The sequence below is a fragment of the Amphiura filiformis genome, chromosome 18 (assembly GCF_039555335.1).
Source record: "Amphiura filiformis chromosome 18, Afil_fr2py, whole genome shotgun sequence".
Classification (NCBI taxonomy): Eukaryota; Metazoa; Echinodermata; class Ophiuroidea; order Amphilepidida; family Amphiuridae; genus Amphiura; species Amphiura filiformis.
This window is the reverse complement of record NC_092645.1, coordinates 50,103,646-50,110,342: the sequence shown is the minus strand read 5'-3', so window position 1 is coordinate 50,110,342 and position 6,697 is coordinate 50,103,646. Positions and strand designations below refer to the sequence as shown.

Here is a 6,697-nt window from a genome sequence, read left to right as displayed (position 1 = left end):
TAAATATGTACGAAAACGACTTATTTCCGAAATTTCAGTTTGCGAGTTACGTTGGCATCAGCTTGGAAAATAGAAATGGGATCGGGACTATCTTTGTCAAATCTGCAAGAAAGCTATATTATACATACAAGCATGACGTAGTCCAATGTTCTGATGCTATATGATGTGCTAGCTTGTAGATCATGAAGTGCCACTGTAGATCATAAAGTGCCCCGTCTTTGTATGGCACTCTCTCCCTCTCTCGTCCTCTCCCTCTCTGTATAAACTCTCTCCTCATCTTACTCGGTCTCTTCCCCTCTCTCCTCCCCTTTCTCTCTTTCTCCTCTCCCTATCTATCCATGCAGTCTGTCTTCTTCTTTGTCTCTGTCTTCCATTCTATCGGCGTCTTTTTGTCTGTTTCTGTCATAAAATGCAGAGGATTTTCATAAATTGATGAGGGAGGAAGTTTTTTTTCTCTTCAATGTAAATAGCATGGTATAGTTGTTTGTTTTTTTTTGTTTGTTTTTCATCGATATTTTCCCAGTATATATTTTTTTTTTTTTTTTTTGAGGATATGATGATGTCACAGTGTTGGTATTTTGTGTTGGGAGTCTGAAAAACGGGGACTGTATGTTGGACAAAATAGATAAGAAGTCCTACTTTCAGAAAGGCCTTCCGATCCCGAACTCACATGTAATATATCCATGGTGAATATATTAGCGAAATTTGGACACTCATCAATAGAGAGAAAAACTAAGGGTCCCCGTTTTACAGATTACCCGGGGTCAATCTGTAAAACGCGGGGGACCCCAAAGTTGAAAAAACGGGGATCCCCTAGAAATTTGTCAGTAGCTTTATGATCGGCTGAGTTTAAGGGGTCTCCGTTTTTGGGGTCCCCGTTTTCCTGACTCACTTTTATCTTGCTTCGTGATGTGCTAGTTATTTAGAGAATAAACGATAGGAATTTTTATTTTGTCTATCCTCTACCGTGTGAGTAGTGGATGCCGGCGCAGCCGGTATCCACTACGATAAAAATATTGGACCTGCCTGTCGTCTATCATAGGTAGAGAGGATAGGCAAAATAAAAATTCCTATCGTTTATTCTCATTCTTAGTCAGTTAAATATTATTTTAATAACTGTAAACAAATTTTTTAAACAAAACTAAGTTACCGTCATAAAAACTCCCCTCATTATAAAATGAACGAAACTTGTTTACAACTTCACGTATTCTGTTGCGCGTATTGCTAGCGCGTTCGCGTATTCCGCACTAGTCTACGCATCCAACGCGATACATACGCGCACCTCTACACGCATGTTACGCATTATCAAGACGCATGATGACGTGGGGTCGTCTACGGCCTGATAGACGGCACCCGAAATCATGCGATTGTCCAATCAGAAATGTGTCTACGAACTAGACCACTCCCACTGACTAAGAATGTCCAATCAGAAATGTGTCTACGAACTAGACCACTCCCACTGACTAAGAATTGCTTTTGATTAATAGCATTGAATTTAACAAAACAAAATATCTGAGATAAAATACTTCATGATGTTTCCAAAATCACGCATCTGATTTACCCCGCATAATTTACCTTGTTTATTTGGACTGGGGACAGTTTTATTTGCCACTGTCAGCCTTCGGGTTATGGCAGTCCCTTTTGAAGTATAGTTTGTCAAAACTAGTAATATAATAAATATAATCATTTTTTGACCCACAAGGGGCAATTTTCTTTAACGTCCCCATTTCAGTATCAAATGACACTTATAGTCATTTTTTACCCAACAATAATTTTAATTTTAACCACAATTTGGGGTCAAATAGTTGACCTGCATGTTTGTGGGGTTTGACCCTTTTTTAGTATAGGATTCAGTAACCGGGGTAAAATTTACACTTTTGTGGCTTTAAGCGTGTATGTACTATTCCCTCACCTATTTTTTAATATTTAAGGTGAGCCTTCATTCAGGTTATATTTTTCCAGTTTTGTTTATTTTGCTTATAGCCTAATATAGTTTCTTTCTGCAAGGCAATAGGCCTAAATTGATATGATAGAAAATGATTCAATGATGGTGATAATGATTATAAGTACAATAATAAAGAATTGATAAACACTTTTTTATCGAGGTGTCAAAAACAGAATAAAAAATTATAAACAAAATAAATTTAAACAGAATGTCGCGGCGTTTAATATCACTGGATTGCTATCTTCAGTAGATAGCAGATTGTGTTTCACTGAATTGTTGAATATCACTGGATTGCTATCTTCAGTAGATAGCAGATTGTGTATCACTGAATCGTTGAATATCACTGGATTGCTATCATCAGTAGATAGCAGACTGTGTTTCACTGAATTGTTGTATATCACTGGATTGCTATCTTCAGTAGATAGCAGATTGTGTATTACTGAATTGTTGAATATCACTGGATTGCTATCATCAGTAGATAGCAGACTGTGTTTCACTGAATTGTTGAATATCACTGGATTGCTATCTTCAGTAGATAGCAGACTGTGTTTCACTGAATTGTTGTATATCACTGGATTGCTATCTTCAGTAGATAGCAGATTGTGTTTCACTGAATTGTTGTATATCACTGGATTGCTATCTTCAGTAGATAGCAGATTATGTATCACTGAATTGTTGTATATCACTGGATTGCTATCTTCAGTAGATAGCAGATTGTGTATCACTGAATTGTTGTATATCACTTGATTGCTATCTTCAGTAGATAGCAGATTGTGTATCACTGAATTGTTGAATATCACTTGATTGCTATCTTCAGTAGATAGCAGATTGTGCATCACTGACTTGTTGAATATTACAGTAGATAGCAGATTGTGTATGAACCTGAGAGCACACCATCAGATACCGTATATCGAATTGCATTTTGAAGAAGAGGGATGTCCTTCTGATATAAAATAATTTTGATTTTTTTTTTTAATTCTCTATATAATACAAATTTTATGATAAATGAGTAAAAATTAATATTTTTGAAATTTAACAGTCTTCGAAGTAAATCGTATAAATCTAATGATATGTACTTAAAAGAGTATGCAATTGGGATGAATATCCGTCCATCATATGAAAATGATGAACTTTCGTATTGAAGATATAGAATTTTTTTCAAAAAACACCAAAAAATGTAGGTCTTTGGGGGAAATAAATGTCTTCAATATGTGCCTCTGTTAAATTGTTTCCTACCCTATGAAGGAAAAAAATAAAACGAGGAACCCTGAATAAGATGTATAACATGTATAATAAGTGAAAATTTGAAAGATCAGGAATTTTAAAATTACAAAAAAAGAAAGAAAAAAAAAAGAATTTCTTCCTACACCGGGAATCGAACCCGGGCCACGGCGGTGAAAACGCCGGATCCTAACCACTAGACCATATGGGATGGGATGTGAGTATTAAGCTAAATGTATTATTTATTTGCAATTTAATTACTAACTATGCGTTTTTGCAATTTTTGCCTTTAAAAAAAAAAATTATTATCCTGCATGTAAAAAGTTTTAATAGAATGTTGATACGTAGGCCCCCTATGCCTACATTACTGTTTTCGGCAGGAGAATTGTATTTTATAATAAAATTTTGACGAATATAAAAACTATCAATTTGCTTCATGGTCAGTTTATGAATATTGATGGTGGTTGTGGTCTAATGAAAACATCTATTCATCATACATGTATAGTTTAGGCCTTATCCAGGCTGCACAACAATGGAGTACGAGTATGATCGTGCATTATTGATTAGGCCATTTTTCAAGTGCAGTTGACCCAGTAAAATATGTATAGAACTCTGCACGGGTCAAGTCACATTTCATAGGCCTACATTATTATTACACCACATTTCGCCATACTGCAAGAGTTTCTAGAATGCTGTTATAATAAGAACATTTTTATGCCAATTTATTACCCATTCTAGGGAAGCGTGGTTACCTTTTTAAAATAACCGAGTGAGAGGGTATTCAAGAAAATATTTTTCCTGTCAAAGCTAAAACATCCTCTGTATAAAAGAAAATATGAATATTAACTGCACATCATATAACGAATCGTGATACCCAATTGTGGCACATTTGATGTCGTTTATGAAGCAGAGGATTTTATTTCAATTTTATATACGCCAAAATATTTTTTTAATTGAGTTCAGAATGGCGATAGAAAAAACGTCGAAAATTCCATGTAAAAATTACATTAGACCCCACCAAAGATTACTGTTTCGTTTTTATGGATATCAAATCTTTTATTTCCTGAAATAAAATTAGGGGTCTAATGTGGATTTATAGTAGCGCACGTGTGAGTCAAAATCGATATACTATTGTGCGTGAATAGCCTCATCTATTGTCGGATTATAATACACGCAGTTATCAACAATTGAGCGCTATTTTAATACACATTAATGTTTTTAAACAAATAAAATTCCAAAATATGGTACGTTTTCTGTCTTTGCTTGTCACGTGGTATGTTGAAGTAAAGAAGTTGCGATTATATGTTTAATTTTTCACGTTGCCATCAACAAGTCTTTGTGGACGAGCGGTCTAAGGCGCTGGTGTCATGTCAATTCTGTATATAGGACTATATGGTAGCGGCTCAGTTCAGCGCGAGTTCGAGCCCCGCCGGCGCCTCTGCCGAAATATTTTTTTTTTAAATTTCATATCATGTTAGGGAAATGTGGATGGGAGAATGTATGTATGACGAAGAGTGGTGTGCAGTATTATAGCCATGCCAAAGCCTATAATGAGGCTAGGTGTTTATTTCATTTTAAAAATGAAGCCAAAATGTTTCCATAGCTAGTGCCCCTGAAAGAGCCTTTTCCACCAATCCCTCCGAAAATGATTGAGAAAATATACATCTTAGCAAAAAATGCAAAAGCACATAGGTGAGCCGTCACATCAAAACATACCTCTTAGCGGCTTTTATAATTTCAAGATATGAAGTAAAATGTTTATGAAAATATAAAGGAAATAAAAGAAAATTTGAACCTTGTCTATATCACATCATGTGATGTGCAAGGCAAACATTCAGTCATGAGGTATCATTTTGAAGCTTGATTTTAACACTTTCTGATAAGGTTCATATCTCACTTTTGAAAAAAGCCTCCAAGAGGTATGTTTTGATGTGATGGGTCACAAGTTGGTAATTAAATTACAAATATATAATATGTTTAGCATTAACCTATCATCACATCCCATATGGTCTAGTGGTTAGGATCCGGCGCTCTCACCGCCGTGGCCCGGGTTCGATTCCCGGTGTGGGAAGAAAATATTTTCCTTTTTTTCATTGTTATTAAATTCCTGATCTTTCAAAATTCCGCTACATGCTAGTACTGTTAAGGGATCTAAAATGAGCGTTTATTGCGTTTCGACAGTATTTTTTGTGGGACATGAGAGCACCTCAGACCTATCGAATTGCATTCTGAATACGAAGCATGTCTTTCTGATATCAAATAATTTTCATTTTTGAAAATCACAATATAATACAAATTTTATGACAAATTATAAAAATTTGATATTTTCAAATTTTGATATATAACAGTCCTCGAAGTAAATTATATAAATCTAATGGTATATTCTTAAAGTGTATGTAGCAGGGAGGAAAAGCCGACGGTCAATTGAAAATTTTGACCTTTCATATTGAAGATATGGATTTTTTTCCCAAAAAGACCTATTTTTTTTTGGTGTTTTGGGAAAAAAATCCATATCTTCAATACGAAAGGTCAAAATGTTCAATTGATCGTCGGCTTTTCATCGTACCTACATACACTTTAAGTATCAATCATCAGATTTATAAAGTTTACTTCAAGTACTGTTAAATATCAAAAATATCAATTTTAATGATTTGCCATAAAATGTGTATTAAATTGCGAATTTCAAAAATCAAAATTATTTGATATCAGAATGACATTCTTCGTATTCAGAATGCAATTCGATATGTCTGATGTGCTCTAATGTCCCAAAATAAATACTGTCCAAACGTTCATACCCCAGCCCTTAAGTTCTTTATGTTATTTTTTTTCTTCGTGGCAAAAGACAATGAAAAGGGGAAATTAAAAGAGGGTCGAAGCTCTAGTGCCACCGAAAAACCGAGATCACTATCAGCTTGGTAAGTCGACGAACTTAAGGGCTGGGGTATGAACGTTTGGACAGTATTTATTTTGGGACATTAGAGCACATCAGACATATCGAATTGCATTCTGAATACGAAGAATGTCATTCTGATATCAAATAATTTTGATTTTTGAAATTCGCAATTTAATACACATTTTATGGCAAATCATTAACAATTGATATTTTTGATATTTAACAGTACTTGAAGTAAACTTTATAAATCTGATGATTTATACTTAAAGTGTATGTAGGTGGGATGAAAAGCCGACGATCAATTGAAAATTTTGACCTTTCGGATAGAAAATATGGATTTTTTTCCCCAAAACACCAAATTAGGTCTTTTTGGGAAAAAAATCCATATCTTCAATATGAAAGGTAAAAATTTTCAATTGACCGTCGGCTTTTCCTCCCTGCTACATACACTTTAAGAATATATCATTAGATTTATATAATTTACTTTGAGGACTGTTATATATCAAAAATTTGTATTATATTATGATTTTCAAAAAATGAAAATTATTTGATATCAGAAAGACATGCTTCGTATTCAGAATGCACTTCGATAGGTCTGAGGTGCTCTCATGTCCCACAAAAAATACTGTCGAAAAGCA

At 34.4% G+C, this 6,697-nt stretch overlaps 2 non-coding genes across 2 annotated transcripts; one reads left to right on the top strand and one right to left on the bottom strand.

Annotated features, from left to right (window-relative positions):
* Positions 1-3,305: 3,305 nt before the first annotated feature.
* On the bottom strand, positions 3,306-3,377 carry Trnae-uuc (transfer RNA glutamic acid (anticodon UUC)). The gene has a single exon. It is a non-coding gene; the product is annotated as a tRNA-Glu (tRNA).
* Positions 3,378-5,165: 1,788 nt separating this feature from the next.
* Positions 5,166-5,237, top strand: Trnae-cuc (transfer RNA glutamic acid (anticodon CUC)). The gene has a single exon. It is a non-coding gene; the product is annotated as a tRNA-Glu (tRNA).
* Positions 5,238-6,697: the final 1,460 nt, after the last annotated feature.